At 53.1% G+C, this 19,067-nt stretch overlaps 1 protein-coding gene across 5 annotated transcripts in view; it reads right to left on the bottom strand.

Moving 5' to 3' along the window:
* The window catches only part of AFAP1 (actin filament associated protein 1), a 146,727-nt gene extending 128,678 nt beyond the window's left edge, over nt 1–18,049 (bottom strand). For 2 of the 5 annotated variants that reach the window (XM_027074428.2, XM_027074270.2), the window contains exon 1: nt 17,833–18,047. The gene's annotated coding sequence lies outside the window, so the exon portion shown is untranslated. Of the gene's footprint in view, nt 1–17,832 lie in introns of all 5 variants that reach the window. The other 3 variants (XM_027074369.2, XM_027074537.2, XM_027074593.2) reach the window with 3 other exon arrangements.
* Nucleotides 18,050–19,067: the final 1,018 nt, after the last annotated feature.

Here is a 19,067-nt window from a genome sequence, read left to right on the forward strand (position 1 = left end):
GTGAACAGCGTGTGTCAGGTGCTCGCTATTTCTTTTTACAAATGCCTCCAAGAGGCACGCTTGTATGTGCACGTACGCTGGAGAAGGTCCGGGAGGAAATACCCCAAATACTACTAGTAGTTATTACCCCAAAGGCCGTGAGGAAGAAGCATCCACCTTTCGCTCTCCTTCTCACGGAACTATTGGGATTGTCCTCAGTGAGCATCTATGCCCCCTGTAAAGTTCGTCAAAGGGATTGCCCGCCACCCTTCGAAGGAGCGGGCTGCATCAGGAGGGCGCAGTGAAGCCGAGCGAAGCCGGGTGTCGGGCCCAGGCGTGACGAGCGCCCGGGAGCCACAGCACAACTTCCTGTGAACACAGAGCACCGTCCCTCCACCTTCTCTCTCGGGCGATAATCCAAGACTCGGCCGTGGCGAATTTTCTACGCGAGCTCAGCTTTTTGCACGCGTCTCCCTCAGCGTGGTCGGGGCAGGGGGGTTGGGGTCCCGTCAACCACCCTGCGGGAGGGATCTGGAACCGCCCTTCCAAACTCCACCAGCGTGCGCCCGTGCCCAGCGCGGGTGGCCCGTCCCTTGGCGTCTGAAATTGGACCGCAACGCCTCGTGGTCACAAAGGCGCCTCACGCGTGCTCATTTCCACCGCGCTTGGCGCAGTGCAGACAGCGGGTCAGGAAGTCACCACGCCGGGAGGCAGCTCAGCAAACACCATCCTCACTCTCCCGGGAGCGGACACAGCGCGTCTCCGGTGACTCGGCGGGTCACCGCCTGCGGCAGGACAAGGCCAGGTCTCCCGACCCCCAGAGGGGTGCTGGCACCCAGTCCCACAAAAACTACTCCTAGGCTTGGCTCGCCCTGAAAGCGCTGAACGTCCAGAGGGTAAGTATGCTCCCTCTGGGACTGCGCGGCCCAGAGTCCCGAACACCGGCTGCTGGAGAAGCAGGACAGTTGGAGGAGACTTCCTGACGATCCATCGGAAAGAGAAGGCAGCTGAGAGGGAAGGGAACTCACACAGACTACGATGAGTCAGTCATCAGAACACACAAAAAGCAAGACAAAACGAAACAATCCCCCTGAGGGGAAGCATGAAGTCTGATGAGCAAATTCTGAACAGATCCGCAACACCGGAAACAGGGTCGTCGAGGCGCAGGGCCAGCAGACAGGCTGCGTCCATGTTACCCGTGGACCTACAACCTCCGAACTTGTGGGGTGAGAGGGCTCTCCGGAATTTGTCGGAAAGGCCATTTTAAACGGTACCACTTGATTCCCACCACAAAAATGAATGTACGTTTCTACACACACATACACACCATACCTATGGGAATTACACACACACACACACACACACACACACACACACACACACACATACTCAGCTCACATATCTGGGAAGTGTGACGATACCATGATTATTATGCAAAATCGTTCTGGTATGCAGAAACTCAGAGTGTGGTATGCGGTGGTCCATGTTTGGGGGTGGGGGGAGTCACCCTTCTCTGGATGTCAGCAAAACCCAGTGGCTTTGGCTTTATACACAGATTTCATGCTGTCGCTACACTGGATAAAGGAAAGAAGAAAAAAGAATTTAATTATCAAGGAAGCAGATTTAATTGCTAAACGTACCTGCTTCCCAAAACAATCTTGTAAGTCACGTGGCAAATACAATTAACACAGACAACATCTACAAATTGAGAGGGTTCCTAGCAAGGTTTCCTTTCTCTTATCAAGAAAGCCACAATCCCTAAAAGAAAAAGGGCCTAGACTTCTCCCTTAGAACAAATCTGTATCAAATGGTTTGAAGAGTCAAGACAATTTAGATCTGCTTTGAGATTTAAAAGCAGAAAAACCTATATTATTTTCCCACCTGCACTGCCTTTCGACTAGACTCAACGAAAAAATTCTCTCACTCTGAAAATTCCCTTCTGCGTGCATGCACACACACGTGCACACACACGGCTTATAATCCAGGAGGAGGACTAAACAGTGGTACATAATTATTAACTTGTGAAAGGCGATATATATTTTATGCCAGCCTGCCGCAAAAGCAAACAAATTTGGAAATTTAGAAGGCTTAAGTTCAGGTCACGGCTTACCCACCTATATGAGACCAGACAAATTACCTACCTAATCTCTCTTGGCTTCGGTTCCCTACTCTTTAAAATAGGCCCAATTTTTTTTTTTTTTTAACCTAGCTATGAGATTGGCAAGGAACAGACATTTGAGAACATACTGCATTGTCAAGGGTGTGGAAGGCATGCACTCTCAAACACCGACAGGGCGGGGGTAACACAGCCCAACCCTGATGAAAGGGAACACAGCATCACCAGTCTCGACCCCAGGTGTGCACGCCCCTCGATCCAGCAGCAAGAAGACCCACTGCTTCTTCTTCCAAGAGACTGGGAAGCACCTAAACGTCTAGCAGTAGGGAACTGGCAGGAAATAGTGTTTAGGTTACACCTACATCTGTGGTTTTAAAAGAAGACACAATTCTCCATCAATGCTTGGCTGTGCTCAGACCACCTCGCGAGGGTGCAAACGTAGCAGGTCACGCGGTTACAGGAGGCAGATGGGGGGCTGGAGCGGGGCCCCTTCTGAACGCCGCCCCGCTACCCATACAACACGTTCAAAATCCAGGACTAAAGCAAGCATTTTTGACTTGACTATAAGAGCAATTAAGGTGACTACTAACAGTGACCCCACGGGATCGTCGTGTTGATTAAATAACAAAATGACGGCGCAATTTTAATCGGGGTGTCAGAGAAGCGGTCACGGAAAGGGGGCCGTTCACAGCTCAAAGGATGACAAGGCGGGAAGAGGCAGCAGAACACAGAGGAGGCGGGAAAGCACGAACCGTAAGCGGGGCTCTCACGCGGGGCTTCGGGAAAGGGTTTATGCAACGAGCTGGAGTGTAAGGTTGGTGACAGTGAGAGAGAGACAAGCCCACATTTGTAGACTGCACCTAGATCATGAAGGCCTTGAATGCCAAGCCAAGGAATCTGCGCGTCTTAACAACGGAAGACCACAAAGGGGGTTTGTACAGACGTGGAATGCTAAGAGCAGGACACCGTATGTGATTTAATCCAGACACATGATAGGCTGGAGAGGGGTTAGGAAGCTATCCTAATACAGACAAAACACAGCTGGGAGACTGACCGAGGGTACCGGCCCTGGAATCACAGTGCTCTCTGCATACAAGCACCAGCCATTTATCTCTATAGCACTGCCAACTTAAATACAGGCCGCAGCATTCGAGAACCATGTCTGTGTTAACCATCTTGGCCCACGATAACAAAATACCGCAGACTGGGGGCATGACCGACAGGAACGTATTTCTCACAGTTCAGGGGGCTGGAAGTCCAAGATCAAGGTGCCTGTCGATGCAGATCCTGGCGAGTCTCCTCGCTGTGGGTTCATCGTGGGGACAGCACGCGAGCTCCCCGCTGTCTCTTCTTACGAGGACCCTCATCTCATAGGACCAGGCCCTGTCCTCATGACCTCGTCTAACCCTATCTACCTCTGAAAGAGTCACTTCTAGTGCCACCACATTGGCAGTCATGTGGCTTCACCACGTGAATCTGGGGGGCCCGTAACAACATCCTTTCGATCATGTGGAAACAGCAAATGAACAGGAAAAAAGGTAAATTATATGTAAATAAGTTAATATTGTTTACATTGATGATAACCATAAAGGCCAATTTAAAATTTCTGTGATATGGGGCGCCTGGGTGGCTCCGTCGGTTAAGCGTCCGACTTCAACTCAGGTCACGATCTCGCGGTCCGTGAGTTCGAGCCCCGCGTCCTGGGCTGATGGCTCAGAGCCTGGAGCCTGCTTCGGATTCTGTGTCTCCCTCTCTCTCTCTGACCCTCCCCCATTCATGCTCTGTCTCTCTCTGTCTCAAAAAAATAAACGTTAAAAACAAAATTAAAAACAAAATGAATGAAGAAACATTTAAAGGAAAACTATTTCACTGCAGATTGCACATTTCGCCTTCCCTCAGTCACACCGTGGCAGGTACACAGACTTTTACTCCCGGCTTTACCACCAAAACCACGATAGCTTCTCCCCGCTTCCCAGTTTGCCAGCGCAGTCAGTGAGCTGACCCACAGTTCCATACTTTAGTACCAACAAAGGTTAGAAAACTAAACTTCACTGGCCAGGCGGACAAGCTAAGGCCAACGGTGAAGGGCACAAAAGATGACATCCGCAGGGATGTGGGTCCAGCACAAAATGGGCAGTCAAGAGCCAGCTGTGGACAAAGGCAGACTTTCATAACAATGAATGAAAAGTGTAATGAGACCAAGGGAATATTACTGGAGCCTTTTAAGTCTCCGAGGTGATGGCCCCAGAGTGCACAGTCGCTCTGATTTAAATGTCTGTGTGAAAAACTTCCAGAGACCATACGATTTCTACAGAATTCCCAACACATCTGTCATTTCGTAGTGTTACCAACAAGAGAAAGATGAGAGACTGAATCTACAAAAAGACAAAGGGCCAGACCACGTATACACACGACTCTGACCCACAGTCCAATGCAACCCGCCCAGGGAGCCGGCCCCTCACCCACAACAACCTACACCCTGACCCACAGTGACCCACCCAGGAAACTAGTCCCTTACCCACAGTGACCCGCCCAGGGAGCTGTAAGTCAGATCTGCAGGAAGTCAGATTGCTGTCTCTAATCACAGTCCAGGAACCCAAACAATGACCCCTGTGACCTTCGGCCAGGACTTGATCGATAACGGACAGCTTCCCTAATTTCTGTCCTGCTTCAGACTCGGGACCAACCCGAGAAAGCCACACCTGCTCCCCTGACCAGCCGCATGGACGCCCCCCTTCCAGTGGGCCTCCCCAGCCTCCTGAGCAACCCCAGCCTCCCTGGCCTCCCCAGCCTCTCTGGCCTCCCCAGTCCCCATCAGGCCCACCCAAGCGCCCTTTCCTCCTCTGGGAAGCAGCCCCACTGCTCTGCCCGCCTCCAAACACAAGTGTGGGTGGCTGACCCCCTGCTCCAGCCAGCGCTGAATCAACAGCTTTTGCCTTTCTCATGTTTGGCCTTCATCTGTTTCCACACAAAAAGGTCTAAAAGCAGGGGTTTTTCCTCCAGGTGGGCACTCTATAACTTAGAAGCCCGCTGCGGCATATCCCAGGTCTGCAGACATCAGACATCGTCATATCCCCCCCCCACCCACCCCCCCCCGGTCCTTGCCGCAAAGCCCCACGTGTTGGGAGTTCTCAGTTGCTGCCGCACCGCCAGGGAACGACCAAGTGTTAAGGAAAGTTCGAGGGCTTTGGGGGGAAAACCCACAGTGCGTCAGCCTTTCATTTTTCCACTCACAACCGTGTGACCTTGAAAACCTCCCGATACCTCTACGCCTCTGTCTTCACGTTTAATACAACTAGTATTTACCGCTAGGCTTGTATCAAAGGGGACGCTGTATTCACAGTAGCTCACACTTACTCCCAGCTGTGGGCACCGTCGCCCCGGCCACCTCTCCCCCAGACAGAACAGCAGACGCCTCAGGACGAGGCTGATGACCCCGTGCCCCGGCCCCTTTCATTCAGCGACGTGCAGTGGCATCCAGACTCACGGAGGGTCACCAAAGGACAACAATTGTTTCCACTCTTCAGCTTAGGCATAGGTCCTTCCAACTCACACTCCCCGGCCCATCACCGGGAAGTGATTTTCTCATGTCGGCCCTTACTTCCACATTTAGCAACTCGGACGCACCCCTAGTAACGCCTCCTCAACTCCTCTTCGGCACCAACAACAAAACTTTCATCGGCCACACCGTTCCGAGCGCCTTCCGTGCGGAGCTAGGACCCGGGCACTCGGCTGCACAGCCCCTCCTCCCGCAGCACCCATGCACCGGCCCCGGTGGCCCCGGGCAGCCTCAGCGGCATGGCAACTCCCCCAGTCACCGCCGCACCGGCCCAGGCGGCCCTGAGGGGGCCGGCACGTGGCTGCACAGCAGCACTCCAAATCTCGCTGCCGACGGCAACACGCCCCAGGTCGCAGGCTCCCAGCCCTCACCGCTGCCACAAGGACCCAGGCTGGGTGACGCTCCTCACCCCTTCCCACCGGAGGCGAGCCGTGACGACAGCCAGTAACGCCGATCGGTCCCATCCCGCTCAGCGCTCGCCACACGCCTCGCCCACACCAAGCTCCTGGTGGTCGTCACCCCGCGCCCCCGCTCCCCTTTCCAAGCAGGGCTGTTTCCACGTGGTCCGGGAGGCTCACAGAAGTCCCCGACGAGCCCCAGATTCCACACGGCCAGTACCTGAGCGGCAGAGCCAGAAAGCCAGCCCGGGTCTGGGGGCCTGGGTCTCTGCCATCACCCCAACGGCTCTCCCCGAGCTCGGCGGGCAGCTGACAGACTGCCAGCGTTCGGAGGCTTCAGAAGTGCCCTCCACGGCGGGACAATGGAGGGTTCGGCGTCGAGGAGGCAGGGTGTGGATCAGCAAGAACCCTCTGGATCTGTGAGGCTGTCCCACCCAGAGGACGGACTAAGTACCACGTGCGATGTTCTCCACGCACTGAACAGCAGCTCTCTTCGTACTCCCCAAATACAGGCGCCGCTGGCATCGAGGCACAGGCGTGGTGACACTCGACTGGGCCTCGCCGGACAGGTGTCCAACGAGGAGGGAGGCACGGGCTCTTGTCTCCTGGCCCAGGCTGGCCCAATGGGCTGAACATCGAAAACTCTAAATGCGGTCACGACGTCTGGAGGACTCCTTTGCCGTGATAACTTCCTCCCTGCACTAAGAACGCAGAGAACTCAGGGAAAGCCACCCAAGTGGGCCCGGCCGGCTGGAATCTTCGCAGAGCTGAGAGCCTCGGCTGCTCGGTGCCACTGTGGGAGTCCCACTCCTGCTCCGCGGCCCACCTCAGAACCGTGTCCTCTGCCCTCCCATCCGTCCCCCTGCAGCCCAAAGCATCTGGTTCCTGCCTCTGCCAGCATCTGCCGCGTGCCCCGCACCACCGTAAGGGCCACCGGGGCTGGGATCCTCCCCACAGACAGGTACCCTACCTGCCACACGGCTGAGGGAGGGACTTCAGGGAGCACGGACACGGACGACCTGCCAGCACCACGAGGGGCGGGCGCCCTGCAGATCAAAGGCAACAAGAGCCACTGGGCCTCCGGGCAGGAGTCGCCGTGAGCGATTGAGCTGCGCCCTGGAAAGCTCCATCGTGACAGTCCCTGGGCACACCAGTCAACTCGGTGCCAAGACACCAGAAAGTCCCAGCACATACAGAGGCCGTGCGATGTGGCGGCCAAGAGCCCAGGCTTGGGCGTTAGCGTCCGAATCCCACCTCCCCTGTGATCTTGAGCGAGTTATTCAACATCTCCTCACCTCTTGTTTTTAAACTGAGATACAACTGGGGGGTCCCGGGGTGGCTCAGTCGGTTGAGCACCCAACTTCGGCTCAGGTCATGATCTCGCGGTCCGTGAGTTCGAGCCCCGCATCGGGCTGTGTGCTGACAGCTCGGAGTCTGGAGCCTGCTTCGGATTCTGTGTCTCCCTCTCTCTGACCCTCCCCCGTTCATGCTCTGTCTCTCTCTGTCTCAAAAATAAATAAACGTTGAAAAAAAAAATTTAAAAAAAAAAAAAAAAAAGAACCGGAAAATCCAAATAACCCATCTGGAGAAAAACATCAAGTGACGTATGACCTCCTAACACACAAATCTGAGTTAATCGGGAAGAGGGGATTTTAACGAGAAAATACCAAGCCACGCGTCCTCAAGATTCATCCTGGTTGTCACCGTCACATTCGTTTCCACAGACCAGAACTGAGAACTCCTTGCTGTAAGTGTTCCAGAAATCCTTCACTGTTCAAGAGTCATTCAAAATACAGGATTCCAGAACAATTTTCGAATGCATTCCCCTTTTCTCTTTGGATATCTGTTACACGTGTCTTCATCAAACACCCACGAGGAGGCCTGTGTCCTGCTCCCAAGAAGCCATTTCTGTACACAGCTCCTGCTAGAACGTTCCACATGGGCTGACAGCCCCAAACCTAACTCCACCCACCGTGGCTAAAAATACCCTAGTTTTTGTGGCACCATTACCTAGTGTCCAGCACAAGAACCCATCACTATTACCCCGTCTTTTTGCCTTTTCTTAATATTTTTTATGATTAAAAACTGACCCCCAAAGGAGCTTTCCTCGGTGCTATCTGCCTCCAGCGGCACTGCATGCCACACGCACGGGCGCGATCGACTAGCATGCACCTGTTCAAGCAAAAGGAGACAGGATTTCCAAACTCTGAACTCACTGACGCAGCAGCACACAGACCTGAGCGGACAACACGAGGTTTACAAAGCGAGGGCACAACTTAGCTATGACATGGGCAGGGAAGAAACACGTTGGAAGAGGGTGTTTGAAAACATACAAAAGCTATGTTCTAACACCTCCAAGGATTGAAAGGTCACTTCTTTTCCATATTGGAAAACGGATAATGAGTGGAAAGGTAATTCTTGAAACTACTATCCAATATTTCAGGCTGTGTTAGATAATCCAACTGAGAAGCCATTTTTTTTTAACATTTATTTATTTTTGAGACAGAGAGAGACAGAGCATGAACAGGGGAGGGTCAGAGAAAGAGGGAGACACAGAATCCGAAACAGGCTCCAGGCTCCGAGCTGTCAGCACAGAGCCCGACGTGTGGCTCAAACCCACAGACCGCGAGATCATGACCTGTGCCGAAGTCGGACGCTTAACCGACTGAGCCACCCAGGCGCCCCGAGAAGCCATATAAAAATAAACCTTTTCGGGGCGCCTGGGTGGGTCAGTCGGTTGAGCGTCCGACTTGGGCTCAGGTTCACTGAGTTCAAGCCCCGCGGCTGAGCGTCCGACTTGGGCTCAGGTTCATTGAGTTCGAGCCCCGCGTCGGGCTCTGTGCTGACAGCTCAGAGCCTGGAGCCTGCTTCGGATTCTCTCTCTCTCTCTGCCCTTATCCCACTAATGCTCTGACTCTCTCTCTCAAAAATAAATAAACATTAAAAAACAGGTTTTTTAAAATAAACCTTTCCTCCAGGATGAGCACAATAAAACCACATCTGACCACATCCTTGAAACAAGAAAGGATGGGACTTTAAAAAATATATATAGGGGCAGCTGGCAGCTCAGTCAGTTAAGTGTCTAACCCCTGATTTCAGCTCAGGTCATCAACTCACGGTTTCATGGGCTCAAGCCCTGGGTTGGGGTTTTCACCGACAGCATAGAGCCTGCTCAGGATTCTCTCTCCTCCCTCTTTCTGACCCTCCTCTCTCTCTCTCTCTCTCTCTCTCTCTCTCTCTCTCTCTCTCTCTCTGTCTCTCTAAATAAATAAAATATTTTTTTTCAGGAATTACAAAGGAGTTCTTAAAATTTTTTTAAATTGTAACAATGAAAAATTCATAGAAGAGTTTAGAGAAAATGTTTGAGAAATCTTCCAAAAAAGGAAAACAAAAGACAAAGAAGTGAAGAAACAGAAGAACGCAGACGTATAGAGGAGTTCAATGCTCAGAATAAAGGACAGGCGTCCACGGATGGACAGACTCACCAAGTGTCCGACACAAGGAACAGAAACAAGACCCACATCATGGCATTACCATCACAAAATTTCTAAACACCTGGAAGAACAAAGGCCTAAAAGATCATGCAGAAGAAAACACGAGTCACATGCAAAGGAAAGGCTTTGGACACACTGACCATCACATTGGAGGCTGGATCTGAGCACTATCTTCAAAATTCTGCAGGAAAATGCTTTCTAGCCCAGAACTCTATACTCAAATGACCAATAACATGGAAAGGAAAATATAACAAAGAGAAGAAAATATTCCAACATTATATGAGATCTCAACTCTGTATGTACGTATGTATGCATGTATATTTTTTGACAGCTACTGGTGGACATGCGAAACCAAAGTAAGAGACAAAACTTAAAAAGGAGGGATCCTGACCCCAGAGAGTGAAAGGAGCTCTCAGGGTGACAGGGAAGGTCTAAGAGGACAGTGGCAGCAGGCCTAGCAAGCAACCACTGGAGAGGAAAGGCAGCAGGATGGGAGTTTCAGAAGAGTTATCCTAAGAAAAGGATAAAATGGATGATTCCCCGGTGCCTGTGGATGTACTGAGAGGAGATTTACACTGCTGGGGTGAGGGGTGAATAAAGCACAGATACAAAAAAAAAACTAAGCAAAGCAAACTCTAGGAAAAAGAAAGGAAATGCAATCAAAACAGACTAAACATCTCAGCTGTGAGTAACGTTTCCACAGTTGTAATAAGTGCTGCTGAATACTTCAGCAGAACCTTTGACATAATCGCACAGGGAGCACAGGGCGGAAAGAGGTGGCAGTGGGCGGAAGGGGTGGGATAAGTGACCCAAATTGGCTTCTAAGTAGTAGGATGTTCCACACACACACAATCTGGAAGAAAGAGCTGAAGCATTAAAATGATGGCCTCTGAGGAACAGGAATCAGGGTGGAGAAGGGTGGAGTAGGTGATGGCTGTGTTTTTGTTCTAAGTCTCACAGAACTTTTGACTCTTAAAACTATGAGCCTGTATAACTTTGGTCAAAATGAGTATTACATTTTTAAACACAATCTGATACTCAATATCACATTGAGCGATATGTTCTTCGACGGTCTGGAACCCAACCCCTTTGAATGGCAAACTGGAACTCCTCTCCCCGCTAAACACGCACGGGAAGCACAAACACACAAAATGTTTGCCCAGGATTACAGGCTGTTCCTGAATTCCTGAAGGCCAGCCTAAAAGCCTTAGGATTCTAGATTCTTCTTTCTTACAGGCAGCTTATTTCAAATCAGAGCTTGTCACTTATCGTAAAAGAAAAAACATCCTTATGAAACAATCATTAAAAACACCTCCGCGATCAAATGCGGTCATGCTCCTTTGAGTACATGGTGGTGACTGTCACAGTTGTTTCCCTGACCACAAAAGGCACCTCATTCCCAACTATCAATCCAAGTGCAAACGTTGTTTATTGGGTTTTGCCTCAGCCGTGAAACAGACTCTTAAACTCAGGAATGTGACTCCCTGTTGGGTTGACTCAGCTGTTTCCATTCTAGAAATGGATGTGGATTCATGCACTCTACCCCATGGGGTCAGTCCTTCCTGTAAACCTTGAAAAGACAAGGTCCCAAATGCCCCACATGAGTGGTTTTTCTTTTCTTTTTTCTTTTTTTATTATTTGAATCCAAGATAGTTAAAACAGAGCGTAATACTGATTGCAAGAATAGAATTTAGGGATTCATCATTTACATATAACACCCAGTGCTCATCCCAACAAGTACCTTTTTTTTTTAAGTTTATTTATTTACTGTGAGAGAGAGAGACAGCCCAAGTGGGGCAAGGGCAGAAAGAGAGAGAGAGAGAGAGAGAGAGAGAGAGAGAGAGAGAGAATCCCAAGCAGGCTCCGCACTGTCACCGCAGAGACCTACAAAGGGCTCAAACCCACGAACCCATGAAATCATGACTTGAGCTGAAACCAAGAGTCGGATGCTTAATCAACTGAGCCACAGAGGTACCCCATGGGTGGTTTTTCTAATAGAGGAATTACTCTAATGACTTCTTGGCAAAACTTCTCTAATTAGAGCGGACCACTTCAATACTCCAAAGCAAAAAAGTTTCTTGGCTTTTGACTGACCTGTCTCTCATGCAAAAAACCCCACCCCCAGCACAACAGCGAGTCAGAAGAATTGTCCTGTCATATACTAGGAATCTTAACAGCCCTGCCAATTTGCTTAAAATCCTGGTGCCTTAGTTAACTTATATGTTAACTAGGATAACAACAACTTGATCAGATGTTGTCATAATTAGATCAGCTACTTGTGGGAGGCAGAGTAATGGCCCCCAAAGACGCCCATGACCCAATCTCTGGAACGTGACTAGATCGCATTACATGGCAAAGGGACTTTGCTACAGGCCTTAGATGGGGAGGTTATCCTGGGTTACCTAGGTGGGCCCCATCTAATCACATGGACCCTTAAAAGCAGAGAACTTTCTCCAGGCAGAAGAGATATGGCAGAGTTGCGGCAGGCTTCAGTGGTCCTTACTGGTTCTGGGCTCAGGGGTTTGTGTGCAAGGACCAGAAAGAAGAGGCCTCTAGGAGCCGTGGGCGGCCCTCCGGCCGACAGCCAGAAAGGAAACGGGGGCCTCAGTCCAACAGGAACTACATTCGGCCGATAATCGGAATGAGCTTGGAAGCAATTGTCCCCCAGATTCTCCAGGAAGGAACACAGTCCTGCCAATGCCTTGTTTTTTGTCCGGTGAAGCCAGAGGCAGACTTTCAACCTACAGAACAATGACATAACAAATTCGTGTAGTTTGAAGCCACTAACGTTGTGGCCATTTGTTACAGCAGCCGCAGGAGACCCATACGGTGGCCGATGCGAGAATACCCAGCAGAGTGTTGGTCACGCTGTTGACATATTCAACAAGAGCACACGGACTTGAATCGACAGGCAAGCATGGCCGTCCAACACAACACATTACGGACCTGTTCTGATACATGCAGGTTTGGGGAATTACAAACTGCCCGGGACATTCTGCAGATTTCAGGTTTGGGGTAATTCACTGCCCCTTCAATTTAGAAACATCCCAATGCCTGCCCTGCCCGATAAACTCTAAGCGCCACGCAGGAGAATAAATGCTGGGCTGCGTGCACCAACCCGGCCCCCAAACTCTCCTGCATAGCTATGGCGGCACTTAACTGCACCGCACTGAAATGACACCCAGGTCTGCTTCTCCCACTGGACTGTAGAGCCCCAGCTCTTCCCAGAGAAGTCACCGCGCCCCAGCTTGTATTTGCACATTGACCGCAGTACTCGGGCATGTCACAGATAATCTGTACAAACGTCTGCTGAGCTTTGTGACCGTGACACCGTCATAAAAAGTGGGCTCTTTGAGGACCAGTGCTGTGCTCTATTAGCCTCCGTATTCTTCCCACTGCCATGCCTGGGAGCTCAGAGGCACAGAGTGGTTGGTGGAGAGGAAGAAAAGGCAGGGGGAGAACGAGAGAAACTGGGAGGTACTGCAGTTTCCAGGGCAGCCTGGCCGATGGAGAGGGAGGCCCGAGCAAAACTGGGTGCTGAAATCAGGCTTGCACTGATGCCCGCTGCTCACTCATGTGAACGGCAGGAATGCCTGGCTGCCCTTGACCTCAGACTGCCTATCGCCTTTTCCCACCTCGACAGGTCGCTCAGGTACTGAAACCTCAAGAAAGTATGCTTCGTTAAAGGAGCACCCACGGGATGGCACAAAACTGAAGACACTGTTAAGGGCTCGGTTCCACGCCTCCAGGAGCCTTGCTTACGGAAAAGGGGGGCAACTGCACGCGGTGCTTCCCCACAATGCTGAAGTGTCCAACAACAATGCCAATTACAGACTAAAAACAATCCTGGATGAAGTTGCCCGATACACTCACATAAGGGCTCATATGTACGTCTGAAAAACTTGGATTCGTTAAATTCGTAATCAAGCCTTTTTTTTTTTAATCTTTGGCAACAAAATATCTCACAACTTACAAATTCCGCCACATTCCTGATTTCGTTTCATCCTCAGAACAATCTCTTGAGCGACATCGAAGAAGCAACCTAAAGGCTAACTCCATTTCACAGCTGAGGGAGCTGAAGTCCCCGGGAAGCACTCGAACGTCACGAAAGCCTCACCGGGAGGACGTCTCTCCTTGACGTATCCCGTCCAAAAGATCCCAAGTGAGTGACCTTCGGTGCGTCACCTGGATTTACATCTTGCCAACATCCAAAAGGATCTCGAGGAGGCTTAATCACAGGCACGTGTACGGTAAGGACTTTAAAGTGGAAAAGAGAGAAGAAAATCCATTTGGTGGGTGACACGGGGCGGCGTGGGGTGGAGGGTAGGCCGGAAGACCAAAGGCTGACTTTGAGCCAAGTGATACGCAAAAGAAAAAGGTGATTTACAGAACATCATAATCATAAAAAAAGGAAGCACCATCAGGGCTTTAAAGCAGGATGAATGAGGCCTTGGGTGGGGGCCCCTGGGGGAGGGGGAGGGGTCCTCTCTTCCCTCAGTAAAGAGCAAGAGAGGACAGCTTTGAAATGCAGAGTCCAAACTCTATCCCCGGGCATTCCATTCCCAAGAGGCTCCTTTCCATTGGGTCCATATACGAACCCAGCCAGCTACACACAAAACAAATGGTCTTCTCGGAGCAAAATGAGCATTAACCAGTTAGCTTTCAGTGAGGACATGACTGCATCCTAAGAAAACCGCAGAGAAGAGCCCGTGGAGTTTCTGAAGGCCCCTCCTAAAATGAAATCGCTAACAAAACAAACCACATGCCGCATGTAACAAAGTACATTTTTCTTTAATTAAGACTGCAAACCGAAAAAAGGAACCAAACTCCTACTGCGTGAAGTGAAAAATCTTAATTCAGCGGCACCGTAACCACACAGCTATCCCCTATTTTTAAGCCCTGAATCGTCCACACAAGAATATCAGAGAAAACTGTGTATCCTTTCTACAGACAGACAAGTGGCTTTCAGTGAATCAAGCACACCAAATTCCCATTTTACCGAACAGATACATTGGAGAGGAGATTAACAGCTGAAAGGGTTAATTACCATATTCCTTAGAACTGGAATTTCCTTACAGGCCATTTAACGTAGGATGTAATTTCTTGCAAGTAACCATTTTACACTGTGCTTTGCGCCTTTTCCTGAAGTCACATACACCTACTCAAGGCACTCCCAAATTCCGCTTATTTCCGACTCCCCAAATTAACATCTCTGCTAGACACGGGACACACGGAAGCCTTCACACGGCACTCAAACGATCCACTGAATGCTCCAGACACGAGTTCTGCACCCAACTTCATTAAGGAAAACATCAAATCAATCTGATACGGTGAAGATGTTGCAAGGACGACACAGTTACGAAGAAAGATCAAAATGTTGCTTAAGCTTCCGTCATAAGACTCTGGTCCTCAAATCTGAGATAAAGTATACACCCATGTGACTAAACCCTCCGAAGAAAAAGAAAATAAAAGAACTTCCACTTTGGATCCTACGCCTTCAAAGATCTCCGCTTTTTACACACTCCTGCTAAGAGAACGTTCCTCTGCTCTATTCTGTTGAAATAATTTAAAAAATTAGGGCTGAGAAGCTTCTTCCCTCGATTAAGACTCTCAGAGGGGAAGGACGTGATGCCCAGAGGGGTGGCTTTGCAGGAACAAACAGGATCCACTCTGGAGCCAGAATTAGAAGGCATAAATGCCAACCCAGTACCCTGTAGGCACGGTGCAACAAACACCAGGAAGAAACAGCGAACCCTTTGGAGAGCTGACATGGGGAACCATGGTATAGAAACGAAGCTCCCTCGTTTATTTTTTTTTTAATTTTTTTAACGTTTATTTTATTTTTTGAGACAGAGAGAGACAGAGCATGAACGGGGGAGGGGCAGTGAGAGAGGGAGACACAGAATCAGAAGCAGGCTCCAGGCTCTGAACTGTCAGCACAGAACCCGAGGCGGGGCTCGAACTCACGGACCACGAGATCGTGACCTGAGCTGAAGTCGGACGTTTAACCCACTGAGCCACCCAGGCGCCCCTACCTCGTTTAAAGAACACCCCTTCTCAGCTCCGCGCACACACGGTGCCCACCTCTACCGGAGCATCCGGCGGGCTCTCCCACGGCTCACCACTCTGTCCCTGAGGACCACAGAGGGCAGGACAGAGATTTCAGGGAAGGTTTCAGACAGGAGATGCTGCTGAAAGTGGCAGATAAGAAGGGGTAGGCGGGGTCAGAACTACAGCAGCTACCGGGTTGGGGGGGGGGGGGGGGTTGGGAAGAGTGGAACACAGACAAGGGTCTGCACCTTCTGGGTTTTCCAAAAGCAACAGCTGCCTTTTTAGCACAATTTCGTCCAGTGCTGCTATTTACACGCTATCTTGTCCAGAAAGCATTTCAGTTCGGCCATTAGAACTACTTCTGCCTACACCTCAGTCTTCTGTCTTGGGCCAGGACACCACACGCTTAAAGAAAAGAAGAGGCTGCCTTGTTCAGCCGTGCATCCCCCAGGGAAGAGACTCATCCCGGGGACACTGTCGGCGTTTCCGCTTTATTTAGGTGACGGGGCATCCAGTCTTGAAATCTGAGTTTCTCCATCCGCAGCCTCACCCTGGCTATCCCTTGGTCGACTTGACCTCTAACTGTGACTGCCTTGGCCTCCTTCCGTGGGTGTGGATTCTCCTCCTTCAAATGCGTTTTCCAGCCCGCCAAATTCTTGTGAGAGTTCCCTCGACTCTCCAGGCACTGAGAGCTGCAAAGTTAAATCTGGCTTTCCAGATTTTTTTTTTTCCCTCCCAATCCTAACGGAAGAAATCAAGAAGCACCGGGCAGAGGGGCTCGGCTCCCTCCAATCAGAGCCTGCTCTTGCACCGGAGCAGGAAACGCGGCGGCCTGACTTGCGCGGTCCCTGGGCGGGCCAGTGACAGCCTCGCGGTCCCCAGGGACCCGCCAGGGAGAGGCGTAGGTTCCAGAAGGGCAGCCCGGCCATGCCGCTCCCCATTTCTGCTCATTTGGCGGAAGAAAAACGAAGGCGATGAAAAAGAGAGTCAGCTGTCCTACCCAGGCCAGCTGCGCCCCGTGCACCCCGCTACACCCTGCCGGGAGCCACCACCCACACAAGGACGCCCTCACCGCACAGGCCACCACACACACACTCACAGGGGTGGGATCACACCCCTGTAAGCCCCCAGGTGGGGCGGGAGGGGGGGGCAGGGGCAGTCTCCCAACTCACAGGGTGGCCAGGACACCGGCGGCAGGGGTCCACGCAGGGCCACCGTGGGTAACACACATTCACTTGACCAGTCACGGAGGGGGGCAGAAAGACAGCGCCGCTCACACTCAGGGGACCAGGACCCGCACGCTCAGAGTCCCTGCCATCACCCTCAGTGAGACACAGTAAGGTGACCACACCATGGGCGGAGGGAGGGCACAGCACGCAGGACGTCCCGGATTCCCCACGCGCAAGGGCCGACGCAGACCCACCTTCGCCGACACAGTGCACCAGCCACACCATAGGGGGAGCCAGGCCGGAGCCGGAACCCCGCTCTCAGCGATCAGAAGCCCCGCGGGCGTTCACGCCGGGGGCCACGCGGGGTCGCAGCAGGCGCAGAGCCCCCTGGGTGCCACCCAAGGCGGAGACAACGCCCGGGCGCCCCGGATGCGCGACCGCGGGGTCAGTCCCGATCTTGGTCCTGCGAGGCTCAGGGTGGCGGCTGCCACCTCGGGCTGCGACCCCGCGGGTGCCCCGCTTGGACCTGCCACACCCGGCGCGGGGACCCCCGCCGCCCGGGACTCCGTCCGACCCCTGGGCCTGCGCGCGGCCCCGAAACCCCGGTCCGGTCGGCGGAGCCCCCGCCTGTCCCCCACCGAGGAAGAACCTCGCCCAACTCCGGACCCCCGCCGGGCCCGGGACCCTTGCCACCCGGAACCTCCGTCAGGCCAGCCCCGCCGCTCGGCCCCCGTCCCCCCACCGGCCCGGGACCCTCGCCGGCCCCCGAGACTCCCGGTCCAGTCCCTGGGCCCCCACCGGCTCCGGACCCTCACCCAGCTCCGGGACGCCTGCCTGCCCCGGACCCCATCCGGCCCCGAGACCCTCGCCCAGCCCCCGCCCCCCACCGACCCTGGACCCTCGCCCGGCCCCGGAACCCCTGCCTGTCCCGGGCTCGGTCGGACCCCGAGACCCCCGTCCAGCCCCGGTCCCCCCACCGGCTCCGGATCCTCGCCCGGCCCCGAGACCCCTGCCCGCCCCGGACTCGGGCCGGGCCGGGCCGGCCCCGCCGCCGCCGCCGCCTCACCTCAGGTCACCGCCTCAGCGGCGCTCGCTCCGGGCCGAGCGGAACAGAGCCGGGCAGCCCGCAGAGCCGCGGCCGCCGCAACAATGGAGCCCCGGGGCGGGGCCGCCTAAGCCGCCGCCTCAGCCCGTCTCCGACTCGGGCTCGGGCTCGGGCTCCGCGCGGAGCAGCAGCCGGCGCCAGGCTGCGGCCGGCCTCAGGCACCGCGCAGGCGCACTCGCCCCACCCGCGCCCCTTCGCCCCGCCCCCGGCGGCGCCCGGCGTTCGGGGCCCACCCCCCGACCAATGGGGAGGAAGCCACGCGCAGGGGGCGGGGCCGAAGGAAACAAAGGAGGAGGCGGGGCCGCGCCGGGGCGGGGCTGCGGGGGTCTCGCTGGGGCCGGCCGGGTGAGTCCGCGGCCCAGTCCGTTCAGAATCTGCTCGGCAGGCTGTGTGCTCAGCCGGAGCCCAAAGCTCATTCTTCTCGTTCTCGGTAAATGGCCTCTCCATCCACCCAGTCGCTCAGGCTAAACTCTGAAATCACCGTGGAGTGTCTTATTTCCCTCACTCCCTCGTGCGGTCCCTGTCTGCATTGCCACTCTGTCACAGCACCAGCTGGACTTGCCTGAGCGGGTACCCCACCCCCCCACCCTCAGTGAAGCGTGATCTCTCTCTAGGACAAGCCAGGAGTCGGACTCTGATTCATTTCTGCGTACACAACAGAGCCCGGTGCCCTAAGGCGCTCAGCGAATGCTAATAGGACAGATGGATAAATGGATAAAGTCCCATCTCCTTGTGATGAGGTTTGCGGGTGATGGTGGGGGGGCCGGCGCCGACGACCAAGAAAGAGTTCTCGAAGACCTCTTTGGTGCAAAAAGGGGATTTTATTAAAGCACGGGGACGGGACCCAAGGGCTGGAAGAGCTGCGCTGGAGTTGTGAAGAATGGCTGGTTTTACACTACGGAGTTGGGGAAGTAAAGTCAAAGGGAGGCCTCCAGCGGGACTTTGATGTGCTAACGAGGAGTCCTAAGCTGCCGGAGGCCCAGCTACAGTCAAGCTAAGGTTGTTTTCCCTCTACTGAGGCATTAACATTATGACAGCAGGGGGTTCCTGGAGAGACGTTCTACTCTGTATTTGCCTTAAGTATTGTCAACGGGCTGCAGGCTATAATTAAATTTTACCTGGCATTTCCTTCGGCCTTTGTTCCCCATATCACTATGGAAGGGTGATGTTGGGGCTTCAGGAAACTGAGTCCATGG

The sequence above is a fragment of the Acinonyx jubatus genome, chromosome B1 (genome assembly GCF_027475565.1).
Source record: "Acinonyx jubatus isolate Ajub_Pintada_27869175 chromosome B1, VMU_Ajub_asm_v1.0, whole genome shotgun sequence".
Classification (NCBI taxonomy): Eukaryota; Metazoa; Chordata; class Mammalia; order Carnivora; family Felidae; genus Acinonyx; species Acinonyx jubatus.